At 39.3% G+C, this 24,867-nt stretch overlaps 1 protein-coding gene across 1 annotated transcript in view; it reads right to left on the bottom strand.

The window, feature by feature from the left end:
• The window catches only part of CNGA1 (cyclic nucleotide gated channel subunit alpha 1), a 31,254-nt gene extending 17,761 nt beyond the window's left edge, over window positions 1–13,493 (bottom strand). Inside the window, exon 1 of the mRNA XM_059383519.1 lies at window positions 13,410–13,493. The gene's annotated coding sequence lies outside the window, so the exon portion shown is untranslated. The remainder of the gene's footprint in view (window positions 1–13,409) is intronic.
• Window positions 13,494–24,867: the final 11,374 nt, after the last annotated feature.

The following is a 24,867-nucleotide window of genomic DNA, read 5'->3' on the forward strand; positions in this document are numbered from 1 at the left end:
TGTGAAAAACTGCACTGAAATATAGCAAAGCAAATGATTGGGAAAATCTTACGGACAGCTCAGGCAAAATTAATTTGGAACAAGAGCTATGAATGCCCAGGAAGCCGTCCATGCTATTGCTCAACATCAGGCTCTGTTTTAGGTTCAAATCCTGATTCTACCACTTACTAGTTGAATCTTATTCAATTTTAACATCTCTACAATCAGATTCATAGGATTTCTTTTGTATCAAATAGCAAAAAAGATAGGGTACATATCCTTGGTCACAAATCCACGCATACAGACATAATTAACTGTGCAGCAGTGGTTCTCTGAATTCAGTAAGAATGATACCTATGAAACTCGTTTAAAATTCAGATACAAGAGCCCTGCTTTCAGAGTACGAAAAAGTACGACTTTGTGCACATGAATCTACAATTTTACCAAGCACCGTTATGTAATTCCGTTTCAAGCAATTCCTGAATCACACTTAATGCAATAGGGCTCTATGCTATGGGCCCTTGGCGCACTACCCCAGCCATATCTGTAATTCTGAATACAGTAGTGAGAGAGAGGAAATAACTGTCAGGAAAGGCTTCAAGGTTGTTGTTACTTCTCTGACATTTCAGACCTACAAATCTGAAACACTGAGAATCAATTTCCAAAGATAAAATCCTCAAACAACTATTATACCAAATTCAATTTCATAACTTAAGAAATACAGACTTCCGGGGTGCCTGGGTGGCTCAGTCATTTAGCATCTGCCTTGGGCTCAGGTCATGATCCCTGGGTCCTGGGATGGAGCCCAGCATCAGGCTCCCTGCTCAATGGAGTCTGCTTCTCCCTCTCCCATACCCCCTTCTTGTGTTCTCTGTCTCACTGTGTCTCTCTTTGTCAAATAAATAAATAAAATCTGTAAAAAAAAAAAAAATACAGACTTTGATATGAAAAATAGCCTGTAAAAATCACCATATTAATAGAAAAAAGAAAAGTCATGTGATAATTTCAACAGATAAAGAAAAGGTATTTGACAAAATTCAACACCTATTCATAATATAAAACCTTAGCAAATTAGGAATAGAAAGAAACTTCCTCAACCCAATAAAAAACATGTACAATAAAGCTGTAGTTAGCATCATACTTAATAATGAGAGGCTGAACATGTTCCCCCTAAAGTCAAGAAAAAGGCAAGGATATTTTAGAGGTATTCAACATTGTCCTAGCTCTCTTACAATAAGTCCTCAAAATATTTTAGCATATGTGCTGCTGAAGCGAGCACAGCCCCCAAAATATTTTAAAATAAAGAATAAAAAGCATCCACATTGTGAAGAAATAAAACTATATTTACAGATGACATGACAGTGTATTAGACCATCCTAAAGAATCTACAAAAAAAAAAAAAAACAACTAGAACAAATAAGTAAACTTAGCAAGGTCTCAAGACAAAAATCAATGTAAAAATTCATTTTCTTTCTGTATGTTTGCAGTGAATAACTAGAAAATGAAATGAAAATGAAAATACAGGGCGCCTGGGTGGCTCAGTGGGTTAAAGCCTCTGCCTTTGGCTCGGGTCATGGTCCCAGGGTGTTGGGATCGAGGCCCGCATCGGGCTCTCTGCTCAGCAGGGAGCCTGCTTCCTCCCCTCTCTCTGCCTACTTGTGATCTCTCTCTCTCTCTGTCAATTAAATAAATAAAATCTTTAAAAAAAAAAAAAGAAAGAAAGAAAATGAAAATACACATAGCAAGCAATTAATGTCTATGTCCATTTCGATACTAAATCCTATTTGCAAAGTTCTCTGCCAGTTGCTGTAAGAAAGAAGCCCAAAGAGGAGTATGGCCATAAAGAGCTTACAACTAGTAGCAGGACAGAAGACGACAGCACCACACCAGACACATGGTTTGGGCCCATGAAGGGAACAAAAGCAAGTATTCATGACTGTCAATCATCTCTTTAATTTCCAAGATTATTTCTTCTTTGTTTCAAAATTTGTAGATCTTTTCATAGTGTTATAGTCAAAGAAAAAAAGGATACTGGAATAACAGGTATGTTTTAAACTCTAGCAGGGGGTGGTTTAAAAAAGAAAAAAAAATCCCTTTCAGCTAGATTATAAAGAAGTTCATAAGATGGCAGAGTATAGAAGCAAGGTCGACAATCAGGGTCTAATTAGAAAAATGATGAAATCGGACAGTTCAATAGAGAGAGGTAATATCAAAAGCACTGGAAAACCTAAATAGGGAAACTGAGAAAACCCAGAGATGTACAGTAACAGGGCCGTCTCCCTGTCCTAGAGCAAGAGACATGCAGGGCAAAGGGAGATTATTAGAGTCTAAAACCAGCGCTTCCAGGCTGGAAGACAGAATTATTGTGGGAGATGCGTCAGGAGGCAAAGAATGAGTGGAAGAAATGACTTCACCTCTGACTTCTGCCCTCCATCGTCCACAAGTACCCCCCAGTAGCTGAAGCCAAAACAAAGCAGCGAAGCCTGGGAAACACAGATTTCAGGGAAGAGAAGGCAAAGATCTAAGCCTGAACGGAAATGAGTGCACGAGAAGAGAGGATGGAACAGACGGAAGTAGGCTGGTGAAAGAGCCTTTCTTTCTGGGTAAAGAGGAATTCATGAGAAAACTCATGGGAATGGGAAAGAAGCTGTCAGGAGATTATAGATTCATCTAGTTTAACTAGAGGACACAGAGAACCTGGGGGAAATAAGTATGGGGAAGTAAGAAGACTTTGGCAAAATAGGTGTTCCTTCTCTATTTCAATAAGAAATAGTCATAGAAGATTTTAAGGCATGGAAACATTATCCCAAGGTACTTTAGGATGATTACTCTGGTAGCAGGTACAGGATAAATTGGATTAGATGCCTTTTAAATTCTTGCCATGGCATCTCAGTTGGCCCATACTGTTGCTCATCGATTGTCTTCCTGTATCTGCAGAAGCTAGCCTGAGCCTCCTCCATTAGTTTAATGCCCTATTTCCAACCCCAACCCCAAGAGACATCCACTGCTTTGCTAACTTCTAGCCACATTGGTCCACTCACTGATAAAAATTATTGAAGGAAACATCCACATTTGAATGACCACACAGCACCCAGCAGAGATGTTTGCACTGAGCAAGCACATAGAGGATGGCCTTGGAATTGACTCCAAGCCTGGGAGAAGAATCTGACGCTGTCCAAAAACTAAATTAAGATGAAAAAGCCACATGGTGTCTCTAGTCCTTCCATTCTCTCCTCCCATTCTCCCTTCCCTAGGGAGAATGCTAATAAACATTTCCACTAAAAATGTTTGTTCAACAGCTACTAGCAGCAGGAAATGTGTTAAGTGCTATGATACAACATGACACATGCTTAAAGAAATGCATATATGATTAATAAAACAGATAAGATATTTGATAGGTAAGTAACACCTTTGATGGAGGTTATCTTTAGAGTCTCAACAGAAAACAAAGATATACACAAAGTGGGGTAATTCTGTAAGAGGTTTATTTCCAAACAGAAAGGCAAACAGAAAGCACAGTGCAGTAACCCGGGGGCTTCTAGTGGCCAGTTACCACCCCTAGGCTCCAAACACAAGCAGAGGGAATGGGCGTCAGCCCTGGAAGGAGAGGGAGTGTGTAGAGTAATGAGTCATGAGGCAGTAATGTCACTTAACACTGAGGGAGACAGCCAGCACAGGGCAAGCCCACAGGAAGGATACCACCAGGGCACCCAACACCCTGACCTCATGTCTCCCTCCTCCCCCACCCCTGCTGGGGTTCCACACTGGGTGACCTCAGAGAGCAGGCAGATGCCTTCCATAGAGGGCAGTTCTCTCCTCCAGAATGCAGAATGCAGAAGGGTATGTTACCGGTTGAATTGTCTCCTCCAGAAACGGTATCTTGAAGTCCTAAGCCCCAGTGCCTTAGAATGTGACTTCATTTGGAAATGAGGTCTTTTTAATTAGGTGGGTCCTAATCCAGTATTACTGATGCCTCTATAAAAGGGAAAAATTTGGACACAGACAACCCCTCACACACACACACACACACACACACACACACACACATATGACTCTGTGGAGATACACAGAGAACACTGAGAGGATGGGGGGTTAGAATAATGCATTGACAAGCCAAGGAATGCCTGTGGCCACCTGAAAGGGGGAAGAGGCATGCAACGGAGGCTTCCCTGGTGCCTTCAGAGAGACCCTGGCCCTCATTAGACCTCTATGGGGTCCTTCTGGCTGTAGAACAGAGACAATACATTTCTGCTCTTTGAAGCCACCCAATTTGGGTGCGTTCATTATAGCAGTCCTAGGAAACTAAAGGTGGAAAGGGAGCAGGGGGTCCAACAGCCAATATCGAGCACATAGAGGTAGGTCGGGGTTTGGAGATGCTGCAGCAGCCAGGAGGAAATGCACCGAATCCTCTGCAGGGGCCGGAGATAAAGCTTCCAGAAAAGGCAAGACGAGGGCAGGCTTAGAGACAGAGCAGACACCTGCCAAGCCTATTACGATGTGGAGCAAGATTCCTGGCAGAAGCTATACGGTACGAAAAAACCAAACGCGTGAGAGAACACAATGCATCAGGCAATCCCTACAGACCAACCGTTTTCCCACCTGGTGCAACAGTTTTAGGCAGGATGAGAACAGGCATATGAGAAAGAACTTCTGTGCGTTGCCTGTTCTCCGTATCACTGGACCACTTTCTGACCAGAGGGACAATGAGAAAAAGGAAAGAAATGTCTGTTGAGTGTCTGCTAGAGGCCAGGTCTTCCATGAGGTCAGCACGTTGAACCCATGTAAGAACCTGAGGCATGGCTTTCTGTTCTTCATTTCACAGGGGAGGGTATGGAGCTCAGAGAGGTTAGAGGAGTTGCTCAAGGTCATATGACTTTCATTGTGGAGCTGGGATGTAAAAGCTCCACCCCACAGAGCTCAAGCTCTTGCTGCACATCTTATAAAAGGCGTCCTACAGGAACTTGGTCACCAGATGCCCCCAAGTGACCCTTCTTTGTCCTGCTTTGTTCCTATCAGGGTGGTCTTCTCCATGAGAGTGTGTCTTTTGGATGCAGCCAATTATGGGCAATGCAAGGACATAAATTCAAAAAGCTTGTCTTAAAACAGCAACTTAAGCAAAGGGATGGTATTGGAGGGTTTTTAGCCTCCAATGATAGGCCTTAGGATCCCCAACTCACCTCCAAATAATACCTTAAAAAAAAAAAACAGTAGATTTTACAATTAAGCCTACCTTTAAGATTCATTTCTAGGCCGCACTTCTCATCAGATCTGCTCCTAAGCCCCAACTATATAGAAATTCTGAATCCACAACTGTCCTTAGGAAAAATACCAGAAAGGATTTTTCTGTAATTTCCCCTCAACTGAGTTCCTTAAGGGAAGGAATAGTTTTGGTTCGTGTTTCGTCTATATATCTGCAGCACTTAGAGCTGTGCTTGGAACCTAGCAAACACCCAGCGATGTTTGTGGAGAGAATGAATGGGGAAATGAAAGCCGGAGACCACAGAGCAGAGAATGATGGTAGAACGACTCCTGATCATCTTTGCCAGGACCCCAAACTCTCCTGAATTCCCCTTCCCTGTCTCCTCTCTCTAGCACTTCCTCCCAATCCATAAATCCTGGTGCCATGAGTTAGAGTTGTAAGGACACTCGGATCTGATGATCCACACTGGAAAGGTAGTGTGGTTGTGAATCTCATTTTTCCATCAATTAGCAAATTCTGGGCCACCAAAGCTCCCGGGTGAACCAGACAAGCGCCATCTTGGACAAATCCACCCCGGTGACCGTTCTGTGACCGGAAAGCCTTCTGGAGCGCAGCCCTCACCCCACATTCTTTCTTTTTGTTTACCCTCACCCTTAAGCACGCCCTTGGCATAATGTCCTTGATTTGCTCTGGAGATAGGATTGTGACACACACCTGTACTTGTTTTAAAATTTAAATTTAACTAATTAACATATGAAGTATTATTGGTTTCAGAAGCAGAGGTCAGTGATTCATTAGTCTTATATAACACCCAGTGCTCATGGCATCACGTGCCCTCCTTAATGCCCTGCCCGGCACCCAGTCACCCCCTCCCTCACCCGCCTCCCCTCCAGCAGTCCTCAGTCTGTTTCCTATGCTTAAGAGTCTCATATGCTTTGTCTGCCTCACTGATTTCATCTTGTTTTACTTTCTCCTCTACTCCCCCATGATCTTCCGTTTTGTTTCTTAAAGTCCGCATATGCATGAGATCATATGATGATTGTCTTTCTCTGATTGACTTATTTCACCCTGATCTCATCTGGTCTCAGAAGCTAAGCGGGTTCAGGTCTGGTTAGTAATTGGATGGAAGACACACACCTGGTTTTAAACATTCTCTCCTCCGTAGACCGGCAGCGCTCCCAGCCTCTAGGGCTAGAGAAGCAGGTCTCAGGGGAGGTGGGGTTGCTGAGACAGGCCCAAGACATACTTCTGCCCAGAAGTCTCCTTAATAAGCCATTTCTTGTCAAGCTGGACTTGTCAGCCTTTTTCTTTGGTCCTATGGCTCCTTCAGCCTTTGGAGGCCTTTATGCATGTACCTCCCCCTCACAGAACAGCTCCTAAGCATGGGAGCCCCGGCCCCCTACAATTGTTTTCCCTGGGTCCTTCCATCTGTAGTAATAGTACCACAAAGGATACATCTTCCATATCATACACAGAAATTAGCGTTGTGTACAGTCCCACACAGCATCCTGCACTGCTCAGGAACTGAGGTGCCCAGACGTGTGCCCATTTTCTTGCATTAAAGTTCAATCCCCGGATGCCTTAACCCCCTCAGTGGGTTAAGCCTCTGCCTTCGGCTCAGGTCATGATCTCAGGGTCCTGGGATCCAGGCCCAAATTGGGCTACTTGCTGGGCGGGGAGACTGCTTCTCCCTCTGCCCGCTGCTCCCCCTGCTTGTGCACGCTCTCTCTCTCTCTCTCTCTGACAAATAAATAAATCTTACATAAAAATAAATAAATAAATAAAAGTTCGACCTCTTCTCTAGGCCAGTATGTCCCAATTCACTCATCCAGCTCTGAGCACATTCCCCAGCTCCTCTGCTATGGCTCATTCATTAATTCATTCCACTGACTTTCTGTCCCTCCCCTTCCATTTAAATTCCGAAGCGTCCCCTTCAGATCCCTGTGTCCAGTGCGCCTGCAGATTTTCTCCTCCTTCCCTGTCAAGCCAGCTCTTCTTCCAGACATTCCTATTTCTGTTCGCAGAATTGCTGTTTGAAATTTCAGTCACTTCAATTCCCTTAGAACTCGGAATTAGTCATCTGGGATTCTTTCCCTCCTGCCAGGCACTTCATCGAATCTTACCTATTCCGCTCTGCGTCTGTTCCTGCCCGCACGCCCATTGTTTCCTCCTAATTACCACCGGAATTTGTCGGGGGCCTGTTACCCCTTGTCTTCCACCAGTCTTTTAGCCAGTTTTTTCATCCCCAGCCTCACCCTCCCTCCAATCCAGCCTCCGGAGTACTCCCAAATTAATCCTTGAAAGGAGCATAAACTACTATGTTCCTATTCTAGAACCTTCCAGATTTTCACCATTGTCTACTGAATTATTACCCTTTCTTCTGCAGCAGGGTCCCAACCTCCTTCTCTCCCCTCTTCTCCCTCCCGTCCTATCCTTTTATTCCTTCCAAAAAGATGTCCTGTAGGGTGAAATAGACTGCAGTCAGTCATTAAAATAAGAAGGCACTTCTGTATGAACAGGTATTGAAAGTCCTCCAAGATATAATACACTACCAGGGGCAGGAGAAAAGGATATATGTATTATGTGTGTGTGTGTGTCTGTGTGTGTGCACGCATGTGTGTGCGTCTGTGTGTGTGCGCGCGCACATGTGTGTGTGCATGTGTATGCGTGTGTGTGTGTGTGTGTGTGTGAAGAGAGGGAGAGATGTAACAAGAATGTCATACCAGGGATTACTTGCTTCTAAGAAAGGGAACCATGGGTAGGACTGGGCAATAGGAATGCAAAAGGGAGTAGTTTGTACTTTTTAAATTTTGTGTCCTGTAAATTGATGACTTACCAGGTACACATAGGGACCTTGATTTTACAATGTGAAACAGAATAAAAATTTTATCATCCGTGGTTCCACCACCAGGAATTAATTGTGACCTTTCGTCTTTTGTCAAATTTATGTCCACACCTTTTATGGCTTATGAAAAACAAGAAAGCTTTATACCTTAAGTTAAAGCCCCATAAGAAGCTCTCCCCTCCCAGTCCCGTTCTTGCGGTCCCCCCTCCCTACCTCCCGGAAGCAGCTGCCACTGTAAATTTGGGGTGTATTTTAGCAGACCAGCTTCCCTCCTTTCAACCAGCTTCCTGAGCCTCCATAATCACGTTATACTTTGGGACATGTTAAAGCATATGGAGCTGTGTCCTCATCTGTGTATAATTTCACAGCTTGCTTTCTTCACTCAAAATTATGTTTAAAATTATTTATGCTAATATACACATTTTACAATACTGTTTGTAAATATTGCAGACTCTGTATATCATATTTTGCTCCCTTTTTCTATGTGTGTTTCCTCTTTCTATTAATGAGTGAGGTTATTTCCAGGTTTTTTTTGCTATTGTGAACAGTGCTGTAGTAAAATCCTTTGCATGCCTCCTTAGACACCTGTGCGAGAGTCGTTCTTAAGTCTATACCCAGAAGTGGAATTGTTTATTCTAGTGTCAGGTTAGTGGGGCTGGCCAAAGTGCTGCCCAAAGTTGAGCTTCATTTTATACATTATACAAACACGTCATGTCCCCAACATCCTGGCCAACCCTTCATGTTGCCAAATTTTAAGGTTTTTCCCCAATATGATGAGTGCAAACTTGTTTGCACTGTGCTTTTGATGCACATTTATGAGTAAAGTTGCAAAACTCTCATATGCCTATTGGTCATTCAGCTTTCTTCATAAATTAGATTTTACTATTCTTGGCCAATTTTTCTTCAGTTGGGTTCTTTGGTCCATTTAACATGTAACATATATTTATCAAATGCCTGCTAGACATCAGGCATTATTACTGTCCCCTAAGTGAATAGGTACCCCTGCATCTCTATTAACTGCATTTTTTTTACCTTGCTAAAATCAAGATAAAATTCTGTCATCTACTAATGTCATTGGCATACTTGACTAATTTGTAAGTCCCTTAAATCACATACATATTTACTTATGTATAATTACAAAGATTACACAGCAATCTCACTCCTGTAATCCCACTGAACTACCATCACTACTATGTTATGATCTATCACAGACTGTATTGAGTAGTTCCTAAGCAGGAAACTACTTCTGGATAAAATTGAAAACTGAACTGAGAAATTCATTTTGCAAGGCTGACGTAATACGTAGACTTTATTTTTCTTTTTTTTTAAAGATTTTATTTTTTTTATTTGACACACAGAGATCACAAGCAGGCAGAGAGGCAGGCAGAGAGAGAGAAAGAGAGAGAGAGAGAAGCAGGCTCCCTACTGAGCAGAGAGCCTGATGTGGGGCTCGATCCCAGGATCCTGAGATCATGACCCAAGACAAAGGCAGAGGCTTAACCCACTCAGCCACCCAGGCCCAGTATGCAAACTTTAAAGTATGAACTTTAAACAAGGATGGTTATGTATTATGCAGGTCAGAACACCTGCACTGCTAAATTATTCGAAGATGGCCGAAGATGATCCATCTCTGTATAGAATTCCTGGATATAGGTGCTTTCTAGAGTGGAATTCTGTGTGAAAGTTCCAAAAGATTATTATAAATGATGTGTTTGGGCTTTGTATGTTATTTGTTATAGTGACTCTAATAAGTGAAATATGTACCTTTAGGGCGCCTGGGTGGCTCAGTGGGTTAAGCCGCTGCCTTTGGCTCAGGTCATGATCTCAGGGTCCTGGGATTGAGTCCCGCATCGGGCTCTCTGCTCAGCAGGGGGCCTGCTTCCCTTCCTCTCTCTCTGCCTGCCTCTGCCTACTTGTGATCTCTCTCTGTCAAATAAATAAATAAAATCTTAAAAAAAAAAAAAGAAATATGTACCTTTAAAAATAAATGATGCTCTCTTCTCCATCAGGAGTCTAATCTGTTAATGCAACTAGTAAAATTCAGACTTCATAGAAAAGTCCAGAACTTATATGGATGACACTGTAAACAACAGTTACCTCTGAACTAGTCTGTTGTTCTCTATATTGTTTGAACTTTAGATATAAACATGTATTAATTTTATAATAAAAGGATAAACTTGGATATTTTTTCTCTAAAGAACATCACTAAACAACTTGTAGAAATGTTCATGATATAGTGTTAAGCAGAAAAAGCAGATCATTAAATAATATTTATAGTATCATCTCATTTTATTAAAAATTATGTATATGTGCATAGATAAACACCTTAATGTTAAACATGTTAAGTTTTTAGTGGAAAGATGATTAGTGTTTTTACTTTCTTCTTTGTGTTGTTCTGTATTTTCTCCTGGTTTATTTTTTAAAATATTTTATTTATTATTTATTTGAGAGAGAAAGCATACAGTGAGGGGTGGAGGGAGAGAGGAAGAGGGAGAAGCAGACTCCCTGCTGAGCAGGGAGTCCAATCTGGGGCTCTAACCCAGACACTTAACCAACTGAGCCCCCCAGGCACCCCTAATTTATTTTTTAATGGGAAAAAATAATGTTTTTAAATAGAATATTGTGCAAGAACAAAAATTTAAAAAAAAAGGGGGGGGGGTGCGCCTGGATGCCTCTGCTTTTGGCCCAGGTCATGATCTCAGGGTCCTGGGATCGAGCCCCACATCAGGCTCTCTGCTCAGCGGGGAACCTGCTTCCCCCCATCTCTCTCTCTGCCTGCCTCTCTGCCTACTTGTAATCTCTCTCTCTCTCTGTCAAATAAATAAATTAAATATTTTTTAAAAATAAAATAAAAATAGAATAAAATAATGTTTTCCAGGGCGCCTAGGTGGTTCAGTCAGTTAAGCCTCCACCTCCAACTCAGGTAACAATCCCAGAATCCTGGGACAGAGCCCTGCATCAGGCTCCCTACTCAGTCAGGAATCTGCTTCTCCTTCTGTCCTTCCCCGCCCCATTTGTGATCTCTCTCACACTCTCTCAAATAAATAAAATCTTTTTAAAAATAAATAAAATAAGGGACGCCTGGGTGGCTCAGTTGGTTGGGCAGCTGCCTTCGGCTCAGGTCATGATCCCAGAGTCCTGGGATCGAGTCCCACATCAGGCTCCTTGCTCGGCAGAGAGCCTGCTTCTCCCTCTGCCTCTGCCTGCCTCTCTGTCTGCCTGTGCTCGCTTGCTCTCTCTCCCTCTGTCTCTGACAAATAAATAAAATCTTAATAAATAAATAAATAAATAAATAAAATCTTTTCCAGGGATTCCTGGGTGGTTCGGTCGGTTAAGCGGCCAACTCCTGATTTCAGCTCAGGTCATCGTCTCAAGGTTGTAAGATTGAGCCCTGCATTGGGCTCTACACTCAGCAAGGAATCTGCTGGAGCCTTTTCTCTGGACCTCTCCCCCTGCTTGTGTGTCCTCTGTGTCTCTAAAATAAATAAACACATCTTTAAAAAGAAAGAAAGAAAGAAAGAAAAAAAAAAAAAGAATGTTTTCCAATCCTTGCCCAATCTTACTGTTTAGTTGCAGAGCTAAGGTTGTGGCTTCAAATTTAATGATGTTCCTGGAGTTGTGTAACCATGTAGAACAGGCTTTGCGGGCTACCCTGCCGGGAGGCAGCCCGTGCCTGCAAACAGCCACCTCCTGCTTGGCAAAGACCTGGGCTCCACCCTAGCTCTTCACCAAACTGCCAGCGAGACCTTGGCAGAAATCCTTCTAAGCTTCTGTTCCCTGCCCTGTAAGAGGGAGATGAGAGTGCCCACCCTACCCATTGTAATGATTCTCTCCGGGGAGCTAACAAAAACAACAAATCAATATATACAAAGCAATAAAAATAATAAAATATATATAAAGCAATACTGAAGGGTTCTACAGATGGAAGTTGATGATATTATTACGTCATCCCCAAGCTCAGAGAGGCAACCATCAACCTTCTCATGGAGACAAGAGCTAAATGATACAAATGGTCTTTCTTTAATGCCTCCTCCCTTGAACTATTACTTTGAGAGGCCACATTGGTCAGAACAACTATTTAATAATTATCTTTATAGGATTAAAAGCAAGGCATAGTTCCTATGAAAATGAAAACAGAGCTGACACAACATTGTTGCTGTATCTGCCCTTAGCACGCACAGGGACCTGTCAGGCTCACTAAGTCACTTGTTAGCAACTCTGAAAAACACATTCTTTTCCCAGGGAGAAACAATTTCACCAAAGAGGGCTCTCATACTCATTATTGCTACCTTCACGATCCACAGACGATTCACAAAGTAGCCATCATAACATAAAATCTCGATTGATCACAAGCCAAGAACAAAACCATTAGATAACCAAAAACATCTTCCAATACTTCTTTCTTTAGCCAAAACATTTTACAAGAAAATAGTGATATAACAGAGGGGTTTAAATGCCAGAAAATGTAAGCATGGAAGAACAAAAGAACTGTTTTGTTCACCACTACATTCCCACTGACTAGAAATTTTTTGTTTGTTTGTTTGTTTTTAAGATTTTATTTATTTATTTGACAGACATAGATCACAAGTAGACAGAGAGGCAGAGAGCTGAGCAGAGAGCTTGATGCGGAGCTCGATCCCAGGACCCTGAGATCATGACCTGAGCCGAAGGCAGAGGCTTAACCCACTGAGCCACCCAGGCGCCCCTAGAAGTGTTTTTTAAATACATTTTGAAAATTGATTTTAACACGAAAATCATATATACTATGATGTTGGGGCATTGCAAGACCCTAGATCGTTGAAGAAAGTTTTCTTTAAAATTAATACATTCAGGCCTCCTGGGTGGCTGAGTCGGCGTCCAACTCTTGATTTCTGCTCAGTCATGATCTCAGTGTCATGAGATCAAGCCCTGTATCTGGCTTGAGATTCCTCTCTCCCTCTGCCCCTTGTCTTTCTCTCTCTCTCCCTCTCTATAAATCAATAAATAGATATATAGAGAGAGACATAAAATCAGTGTGTTGTACTAACCAAGGATAAGAACAAAGACTTTTCTGCAATGCTTGGAGGCTTTAATGTGTTATCTTTCCATTTTCTCCTTTGAATCAGACACTATTCAGAATTCTCAAAATTGATCCCCCAAAATTAATAAATTCTGATTAACTGAAGGTTTCCTTGCCTCTTATGTTGGGATATCTCACCCCAATACCTGTTTCACAGTAAAATTCCTCTGGAAATGCATACTGATGAGAGGTGTTTGGGGAAAGTCTTAGAGTTCCATCTTCTACAAAATCTATTGTAACTTCATCAACCATTAATATATATATTATATGTATCAATACATGTATTGACTATATTTTAAATAAGTTCTTTGGCCCTAAGTACTTACTTCTTTGTATATATGTATCTATGGCTGCCTGTGTATGTCCCACTTTCCCGAGGTTCTCCACGCTTCTGAAGGACGGGTGACTTCCTTTTTCTCTGTCTGTGCCCTAGGACAACACAAACACAAACTTTTTATGGAAATCATAAAGGTGAATAAACATATAAAAAGGCAAATAAATACTTAGAGTCCAGCACTTGAGGTCCCCTGGACTCTAATCACATGGAGATTTTGTCAGTCACAAGGAGTATTTGAAATTTAGGATAATCTTTTTCCTTCTTTTCTTACAAATGTATACCTTATACCCAAAAGGAACACATTAAGAGTCCTGATATTTTTCCTTGCAAACAATTTGCAGATAACATTCTAACCTGCATTTACTATTTCTGCTTCTCAGCATTTGCGGAGCCCAAGCTGTGTAATCAGCAGCCCCATGTAGCTTGCTGAGGTGTGAAGGCGAGAGAGAGACAAGAAAGGACAGATTGTTGATTAAGACAGGCTTCCGGCCCTCGAGAAGTTAGCAAAGAGAACCCTGTAAGTAATAAAAATCTAAAAGGACAATTTTGTATGTGTGTAGGTCAACTCTGTACAGCTGGGAGATTCACAAAGAGCTTTCCAAAGCAGGGCATATGGAACTGGATCCTAGAGGATGATTAGGAGTTTTCTAGGCATAGAGGAAATGAGCAATCTTGGCAAAGGAAACACCATGTGATAAAGGTAAAGAAAGAAGAAAAAATCAAATATTTCTTTTTTTTTTTTTTTTAAGATTTTATTTACTTATTGACAGACAGAGATCACAAGTAGGCAGAGAAGCAGACAGAGAGAGAGGAGGAAGCAGGCTCCCTGCTTAGCAGAGAGCCCAGTGTGGGGCTGGATCCCAGGACCCTGGGATCATGACCTGAGCCGAAGTCAGAGGCTTTAACCCACTTGGCCACCCAGGCACCGCTCAAATGTTTCTAACGGCTGGAATTGGAATGCCTGGGTGCCTGAGGCTCCCCTCATCTCTCACACAGAACGTAGTACTTAGCATCAGGGCACTGAGCCATTCTTTTATTATGATGCATTTATAGCTGTGTCTTTCCCGCCAGACTTGAGAGCGGGCACCAATGAGCACTGGTTTTATGTCTATAGTATTTTAAATAACGTCTAGCACAAAATAAACAATGCAAAAAATTATTTTACTTTTGTTACTTCTTTTACTGCATGAATACTATGTCTACACTACATGTAGTGGTAATAAACATCTACACTCCATCATCATTTTAATGACTATATTTAAATAGCTATTTCTATGACAGTACAATGTGTATATTTATTATTCCCAGTTGCCTTTAGAATAATTTTATCATGTTCCCTAGAATGCAATGTGTTTTAAAAAGAGATTTCATTAGATGTATGAATTTTGGGGAGACTCAACATGCTTAATATATTAAAACTTTAAAAATCATATATCAAGGGACATCTGATTTATCAATAGCTTTTAAAAATCTACTTTGTACTCCATAATTTCCTTTAAATAAGCAATGCAAATTTCCTATTAAATACACTCTACAAATTTAAATTTTTATTTGTAAATAAGACCTAATTTTATTGTATTGACTAGTCATTACAAGCTTATAGAACTATTAATTTATACATTGATTTTTGTAGCCTATTATCTTATTGAACATTTTATTAGTTTTAATAGTTTTAAATTAATCTATTGAAGTTTTTGAGTAGACAATTATATTATCCATGGGTAATATTAATTTTATCTCTGCAAACTGTATACTTTGTTTTGTTTTCCTGTCTTACTGGGTTGAGTAGAAATCATAGAACAATGTTAGATAATATATCAGCACTCTTTGTCTTATTTCAGTCTCTAGAATTTCTTCTATTTTTGCCCATGATTTCAGATAAGTTGTATTTCTTATGTTAAAGCTTTTTTATTACTAATTTCCTATTTTATCAAAAATAGATGTTGAAATTTATCAATTGCCTTCTCATCAATTAAATCCATATGAATTAAAGCTAAATAGATTGGTACTTTGGAACATTTGTACATTTAAGAACCATTAGTATAATTTATAAACACTTGTACCACATAAAGAGTAGCCAGAGAATGTAGGCCGTGTACCTTTTTTGACGATATTTGCCTAGTTCATAGCATAGCTCGAAATCTTCACGCGGTAGTTGTCTGCTGAGGGGAAGGTACACTATGTTTCTCCTTTAAGAGATGTAGTTACCAGCTGTGGAAGGTTTGGTTAGTGCCACAGCCAAAACTTACAATATGGCCGCCCAGTTCCCATGTACTCTTTCCCAAGGAGAAAGGTTCTGGCATTATATGGATTTATTCCTTTGACCTATTGATGGGGACACAATAAGACAGTGACTGGCACACAATAGGTACTAAATAAATATTTGTTGAATAATTAATAAGTAAAAAAAATATTTAAGTTATAAGTGGCATTTTTGGAAGTAGTTCTTGGACCCTTCTTTCAATTTTGCCTGTAATTTTTCATCAATTTGATTTTTATTTCTAAAATGAAATTTGGGGCATCTGGGTGGCTCAGTTGGTTAAGCAGCTGCCTTCAGCTCAGGTCATGATCACTGGATCCAGGGATCAAGTCCTGCATCCAACTCCCTGCTTACTGGAGAGCCTGCTTCTCCTTCTGCCTCTGCCTGCCGTTCTGCCTAATTGTGCTTTCTTTCTGTCAAATAAATAAATTAAATATTTTAATTAATTAACTAGTTAATTAATTAAAATAAAATTTAGACATTCATTTTTGTATAAAATAATCTATTTTATCCAGACTTTATTACACATACTGACTTCACAGCCTAAAAATTACCTCCTTGAAAAAGACAAAGATCGGAATCGCTATTTTGTTATCTTCACTTAAAGACGTATTTGACTATTCTTCCCCGCCAACCCTATTCCTGCTTTTTTTTTCTTTTCTTTTCTTTGTTATTTCTAAGGGGTAAGGCATTTAATTTAAACTTCACTTATTATTTCTAACTTTGACTGTGGGCAGAGAATGCAGCCTGTGCACTTCTTTGCCTTACTGAGATTATTCTATGATCAGAGTTTATAAACATTTCAAGTGTAGAGAAAAGAGGGTGTAATCCTCTATGGTATATAAAGTGTAATCAATAACTATCAGGTCTTTTATTTCCAGTTATTCTGATACTCCCACCTCACCCTATCCTCTTTCGTCTCCCTGCTTGATCCAACAAAGACATAAGTGAAAGATGTATATGGAAAGAATGCCAAGAGAAGGAATGAATGTAATTGAACAAATTAAGGGGTATATAAACAAAAAGATTGAAATGTAAAAAGCCAACTGTAAGACATGTGTTTATTGATAGGAACATTTTAGAAACTTAGTTTAATAATGTCTAACTCTCGAATATAGAATGAAATGGCAAGAATTCATAATCCTGTAACCTTCGCACAACAAAAAATGATAAAGAATAACTTTTTTAAGATTTTATATATTTATTTATTTATTTATTTGAGAGAGAGCGAGAGCGAGAGAGAATGATCCGGGTGAGGGGCAGAGGGAGAAGCAGACTCCCAACTGAGCAGGGAGACTGATGAGGGGCTCAATCCTAGGACTTTGGGATCATGACGCTAACAGAAGGCAGATGCTTAACCCACTGAGCCACCCAGGTGCCCCTAAAGAGTAGTTTTTAAATTTATAAAAACAAAACATGATGGGGTGCCTGGGGCACTCAGTGGGTTAAGCATCTGCCTTCGGCTCAGGTCATGATCTCAGGGTCCTGGGATGGAGCCCCACATTGGACTCTCTGCTCAGTGGGGAGCCTGCTTCCCCCTCTCTGCCTGCCTCTCTGCCTATTTGTGATCTCTGTCTGTCAAATAAATAAATAAAATATTTTAAAAAATAAAATAAGACATGACAGTAACAAAAAGTCTAATTAAAATATACATGTCTATCATGGAGAATTAAGAAAAGAAGGTAAGGTGATTTCAATTTGGGCTCCATCACACAACAGTAATACTTTGCCTTCAGAAACCCACTTAATCTCTTTAAACCACTTATTTATCTCTAAAAGGGAGTGTGCAGAGTGCTATAATAAGTTTATAAAGTACCTAAAACTTAAGAAGTTCTCAATGAGCTCATATTTTCAGGAGTTAATTTTTTATTAAGATTTTATGAATTTAATGGTGTTCAATCTCCAAACATTGGAAAGAGAAAGAAAACCCAGTATATGCTACTTCCTTTGCAGAAAGACAAATCTGCCAAAGTTATTGTTTCTGAGTTCTAAAAATGAACTTGAAATTTGCAAAAGGGATGTGGTATTTACTGTGTTGTGATATCCAGATTAGTAGACTCCTATTACCAGGTCTTTATTTATTATTATGTTTAACTAAAAGTGTATTTTAGTAGAATATTCACTTGTCGGTGAAAAATACAAGCAATCACCAGCTGTAAATAGAAAGTATGTAAGACAGAAAACAAAGCAAATGCTGATATTTTAATAAATCAAAACAGAGGTAGAAGCATTATGTGAAAATACAACAGTAATTACTACTGGGTTCTTACCTTTGGTTGCTTAAGCAATATATCTTTGTCTTCTAGAAATGGAAGTCAATGGCATATCCAAAATAAACAGGGATAGAGTATAAATCTTGACATTGTCAAAATCCGGTTCCTATTATTTTAAATAATAAATCTGCTGGTCTTTTTCTTTTCTGTAATTATGTGCAAATGGCTAGTTTTCCTACCTAATCATTCCCAAGGAAAGAAACAGTTCTGTGGCATTGGCAAAGGAGGATTTTCATGGGTCATTATTGGATTTGCGGATTTATATACGGATGAAAATAACAGCAACCAAATCACCATTATCCTTAGCTTGACCCGGAGCTTATTAATATGTATGAGTTAGAGATAAAAGGGGGTTGCTCAGAGCTACACCTCTTGACAAATCTGAAAGTGAAGTTAGCCAAGGGTTATAGTGCCTAATGGATTTTATTAAAGTTACACTATCAATTCACCCAGGGTTATAATCCTGAAAGAATTGTTTGGGTTTAGGGATGCCTGGGTGGCTCAGTCAGTTCAGCGTCTACCTTCAACTCAGGTCATGATCCTAGGGTCCTGCGACTGAGTCCCACATGGGGCTCCCTGCTTGGAAGGGATCCTGCTTCTCCTGCTGCTCTGCCTGTTTGTGCTTTCTCTATCTCTGACAAATAAAGTGAATAAAATCTTTTTCAAAAAAAAAAAGAAGGAATTGTTTAGATTTTTTGCAATATATGATTAAATTTCTAAATACAGTGTGATCTTATTAAAAATTATTAAAACTATTAAAATATAGAGTGAATTATTTATTCATTTTGTGAAAGAATTGCATGTGTGAAACATACCTGACCAAGAGATAAAATGAGTCTGAGCTTGCCTGAAAGGATAGTTCTTAGTTCAGCTGTGCAAAAAACATTAAGTTATGCCAGTTAGCATCTCAGTGTTATTCTAATGACCAAAAAAAATTTTCCCTAAGAATTTTTAGTGCAACATTTGACAATTTTACATAGTCTCAAAACTTTGGCTTATGACTGAAATTCATGAACAATCTGAAATATTCTCTCCATTTAGCAAAACTGCTTTCATTTCTGTCTATCAGCTCCCAAAATACATCTTTCTTTCTCCAGTACTTGCACTATATGTCCTGCTGAGTAATTAGTCGCTGAACAACCCAGTTAATGTTTGCCGTTCCAGTTGGATGACCTCCGCACCCAGTGGGCTCCAAGGTCCTCAAAATGGGAGATCCCCCACGGTACCTGACAGAGAAAATTAGCGGAGTACTGAGTACTCTTTTCTTTTGGAAAGTTGGCTTTTGGGTTCTAGAATTTTAAAAGTAATATTTAATTTCTGATTATAAAAGAAAATATGTTTCATAAAACATAGCTATTACAGAAAGGAAGAAAATAAAACTAAAATGGGTTTACCTTACTCATATTCTTATTATGATCAATATTAACATTTTGGTTCATACTCTCATATGTAGTTTTTATATAAAATTATTCTGGTTTTATTAATATTATAGTATTTTTTATTTTTTATTACTAAATATGTACCCAAAAGTGTCCTTTCAAAGACTGCATCACATTCTATGATAGTCTATTATTACATAATTTATGGATAGATTTCAATTTCATTGGACATTTTTCTTCTGGTATAAATTTTTCAAAAGGAATGTTCTTATTTTTAAATCATTATGCACAACTGTGATCACTTATTATTTTCTTAGGAATGAGATTACTAGAATAAAGTGTATTACCATTACTTCAAATTTGTATTGCCAGTATAATTTCCAGAAAATCTGGTTACCTGTTTGACTGTATAACATTAAGTAAACGACTGCCATTTGTAATTTGTTGACTTCTTTCAATTTTTCAACCAGTATGTTACCAATATACTATTTTAGCCTACTTTTTTGTAACTTAGTTATAACACATAGCCTTTAAACTGCTAGAATGTGTGTTTTTGATAAAACCACTCCATTACACACTTCCTCCAAACTAACCAGTGTAGTCACTTAGGTCACAATTTAGTTTTATGCTAAAATGTTATTGTTTCAGTCTCTCTCTCTCTCTCTTTTTTTTACAATGCATGCTTATTATTTTAATTTCAGTCTGGGTGTGTCAGTCTCTTTAAGCAGAATTACATAATCTGCTTAGGAAAATAAACCCCTTGCTTTGCATAACATAGAGGTATCTTAAACCCATCTCTATGAAATTAATTGAAAACATTTCAAAAAGCATGAAATGGTAGTAAATATTGAAATCACCTATAGAAAGGATAGTAAGGAATGAAGAGACACACAAAGAGAACCCCCCACTCCTCTCCCCACTGAAACCCTCAGTTTGTTTCCCGGAGTCCAGAATCTCTCATGGTTCGTCTCTCTCTCTCTGATTTCTCCCCCTTCGGATTTCCCTCCCTTCCTCCACGGTATTGCTTATGTTCCACATATGAGCAAAACCATATACTAATTGTCTTTCTCTGCTTGACTTACTTCGCTTAACATAATCCCCTCCAGTTCCATCCGCGTGGTCGCATTCATCCTTTGTGATGGCTGAGTAATATTCCATTGTATATATGGACCACATCTTCTTCATCCATTCATCTTTTGAAGGACAGCTCAGCTCCTTCTACAGTTTGGCTATTGTGGCCGTTGCTGCTATGAACATGGGGGTAGCTGTGCCCCTTCTTTTCACAACATCTGTATCTTTGGGGTAAATACCCAGTAGTGCAATGGCTGGGTCATAGGGTAGCCCTATTTTTAACCTGCTGAGGAACCCACACTGTTTTCGAAAGTGACTGCACCAATTTGCATTCTCTAGACCTATCTCTTATGTGAAAGATAAAACTAAAACAAATACACCTGAAAATAAAACAAGATGACGAGATTGGGACTTTGTTCATGGAATATTCATTTTCTCATGGATTGTTTCTTATTTGAAACTTTCTTAAATGATTTAATGAATTAAATAGTTGGAGCAATAATTTTAATCAAAATTTCTTCCTCCTGCCCATTTAACTTCCAGCTGACATCATGAAACTTCACAGAACTTGTGATTATAAAACAGTTCTTGCCCCAGTGAATGTTAATGCGAGGTCTTCGAGCGCAATGGTCCAGAAAGAATTCTTGAGACATTTGCAGTGCAACTTACTAAGTTCATTTAAGTAGTACAGGGGCAGGACCCTTGGGCAGAAAGACCTGCACATTTTGCCCTCTGAGGCTGGTGGTTATTGACTTAGTAATCAAAGAGAAGGGGGCATGCAGGAAGTATCAGATTACTTTGAATTTCTTTGAATTTCCATGCCTAAAACTAATTTTGCAAGATTCCTGTGCTGCTTATCATTCCGTTCAATATTAACTCTTGGTGAAATATACAGGCAGTGGTGAGACCCTTAAGGAATGTAGCAAATAGCAAATACTTGATCCTCATCCAAACTGTGCAAGCTTTAGGTCAGCCTTCTGGGCTAAGGGTAAATATTTTCCTGCCTCAAAATTAAATCCCTCAACCAGTCTCTCTCTCCCTCCATCTCTCTCTCTCTCTCTCTCTCTCTCTCACACACACACACACACACACACACACATACACAATTCTTTACCTCTTTGGAATGACTCGTTTGTTTTATCTCAAATGCACCTTTCTTTACCATCTCTCACACTTCTTTCTTCTACCTTTCCCCCTCCAAATCCACAATTAATTAATTTTAGGGACACCTGGGTAGCTCAGTGGGCTAAAACCTCTGCCTTCAGCTCTGGTCATGATCGCAGGGTCCTGGGATCGACCCCCGCATCGGGCTCTCTGCTCAGCAGGAAGCCTGCTTCCTCTTCTCTCTCTCTCTCTCTGTCTGCCCCTCTGCCTACTTGTGGTCTCTGTCTGTCAAATAAATAAATAAAATATTTTTTTAAAAAAGGATGATGAACTTTTTATTATCCCAATTCTCCAGGTAATGCTCTTCAGCTGTGTAGTCTAGAGACAAAATGACTTAATCTTCCTGAATTTCCATTTCCTCTGTGGAATGAAAATGTAATGCCTACTTCATTAGGTTTTTGTGAAGATAAATGGAGCAAGGTTATAGAGTGTCACACACTTTTGGTATACACAGTCAATGTTCTCTCCCTCTCCTTCCCTTTTCTCTGAGCTCTTAGACTGCATCTAAAGCTTCGCTGCCCATGGATGAGGTCTTACCAGTCCTCGATATGTTGTCATGGGACTCCTGGAAGCCAGGTACATGCAGCTATTAATAGCTAACTTATGTAAAGCTGTAGAACCATTATTTATATCTTGTTTCTAAATAATTTATTATATAATTCTAGTAAAGTATGATCAAGTGAAATAATTTTTTTTTTAATGAAAATCTGTTTTTTGTGTGTAGAGCACTTAACAATGTGAAATACTAATCGTTCGTAAAGGCATAGAATTTGTTCAAGTGTTCCTTTGTTCATTCAACATATAATTCCTAAGCACCACACTGTACTAGGCACTGTTTGAAGGTCTGGGAGAACACACAGCCTTTCCCTTAGAGACAATAACCAAAGAAGAGATTTTTACAATACAAGATAGTTAAGAGCTGAGGAAGCACTTACAAGGAGCTCTAAGATTTGGGGAGGAGAAGAACTAGACCGGAAGACTGCCACGGGAAAATTATCTCCGCTGAAATTGAAGGTAAATAGGAATGTTGTTTTCACACATTAAACGTACATACTAGGATATTCAAAGGGTGAGAGTGTGCTTTATTTTGTTTTGTTTTGTTTTCCCCTCCAAAGTGTGATGAGCTTGACCTAGCCCATCTATCCATGGATTTCTTTTCTTGGGACCTGCAGTAACCTTGACTGATGGAAAGAACAGAGCCACATTGGATTACCTGTTTAGTAGGCTACTTTTAGTCTGGTTCCGGGTCTTGCTTGGTCAGCTCCCTTTAATCTTTATAATCCTATTTAAACTGCCTCTAACTATAAATGCTCATTTGCATGACATTGACTCCTGTATTTTCATTTCAAAAATCACGTGATTCCAGGGATTCTGGCTCTTGACCCTAGATTATTAAATATTTGATAGTCTGCCTTCCAACCCACCAAGACTTTTAGCCAGAGTGGTCAGCGATGTCTTTGCAGCATTTATAACCATAATAATTAAATGTCATGTAATTAATTGTTTAATGTTGTCTTCCCTGTAAGAAATGTAAACACCAAGGAGCCAGGCCCTGTGTCTGTGTTGTTCATCACTGTGTCTCTACTGTCTACCATCATTCTATAGTAACTGATATTACAAGACCCCCTTATAAATTGCTATGCAAATTAAATAAAATGTTTATTATTATGTCTGAATTTAACTGGCCTCAGAAACTTACAGAATTTTGATTAATCCTCATATATATAAGGAGAAGCTGAGTCATGGAATTTTAGCACCTGATGTTCTTAGAATATTGGAAATAATAAACTTTGGAGTCAGACTAATGTAGACTTGCATCCTTGATCTTGGGCAAATTTTTTAACTCCTCTGAGGCTCTGTTTTTTTCCTCAGTATAATGGGACAACTTCCTTGTTTCAAGTTATAGTAATTAGAATAATCTACATTAAAACTCTTCCCACAGTCTTTGGCACAAATCAGGCCCTCATTATGTAATTATTAAGATTATTATTATTTTACTGAGAAATAGTTCCTGAAGCCCACACTATTAGTAATTTGCTGCTAGATATCAGGTAAACAACAGAATTAGATAGAGAAAATCTCAAAAGGATTCAGCGTAAAAATGACTCTGTCATGCAGAAGTGTGTAGTTGTCCCAGAGGAGTTTAAGTCTTTTATTTTTTTTAAATTTAATTTAATTTTTTTTTCAGTAAAAAAGATTCAAAATTCAAGATTCGCTGTTTATGCACCACACCCAGTGCTTAAGTCTTTTAGGTAAATATGAAAACATTTCAAATTTTGAAATGTTTGTGCCTTCAGGATGCTAGGATTCTGCAGAATCTACAGTGGAAATATGGTTGCTTACTTACCTTCCTAAAACTAGCTTTGGATTCAGCTTTCTCAGATAAGCCAAATCTTCTATATGATACCTAACTTTTAAAATTTGGTCACTGTGCCCCTTCTCCCACAGGCCCACCCCTAACATGAGCAGGACTGAGTGAGGCAAGAGAACACATAGAGGCCTACATAACACATGTCTAAATATTTAAAATCAAGTTAATGAAGTATTAAATAAAATGTGTTTTGTTTTCACCTTGAAAAACACCTTTGTAATATATATATATATATATATATATATATAATCTGTAAAATAGATTGTTTTAACACAATTGAAACTTGGCTCAATGTCACAGATAACTGGATTTAATTTTTTTTGAACATTTTATTTATTTATTTGACAGACAGAGATCACAAGTAGGCAGAGAGGTAGGTAGAGAGGTGGGGGGGGGAAGCAGGCTCCCCACCGAGCACAGAGCCCGATGCGGGGCTCAATCCCAGGGCCCTAGGATCATGACCTGAGCCGAAGGCAGAGGCTTTAATCACTGAGCCACCCAGGCACCCCTGGATTTAATTATTTTATGTGTCTGGGTGGGCCTATTGGTGGGCCAGGGATATTCACTAAGTAATAAAATAAAGATATACACAAATGATAATTGACTATATATTACATACAATTTATTTTTCTACGTTTTCAGGAAAATTACTAAATGCCTTATAATAATCATGATTTTACATTATTTGTGTTCTATTGATAGTAGGGCCAAGTTTGATAATCTTTTTTTCTTAAAGCCTTTACTTTGAGACACGATGGACAACGGAAAAACCTTATAGGTAGACATGGAAAAGTAAGATGTGATCACAGTTAAAAGTGAAGCAATCTAATTAGACAGCTTTAATGCCTGTCCGCTAATGTAGAAGCTGAAATTCTGAGTGTGACCTGTTGTAGGGCTGAAAGGAGTGGAAATTAGTATTCCGCTCCTTC

Source organism: Mustela nigripes, chromosome 1 (genome assembly GCF_022355385.1).
Source record: "Mustela nigripes isolate SB6536 chromosome 1, MUSNIG.SB6536, whole genome shotgun sequence".
Taxonomy (NCBI): domain Eukaryota; kingdom Metazoa; phylum Chordata; class Mammalia; order Carnivora; family Mustelidae; genus Mustela; species Mustela nigripes.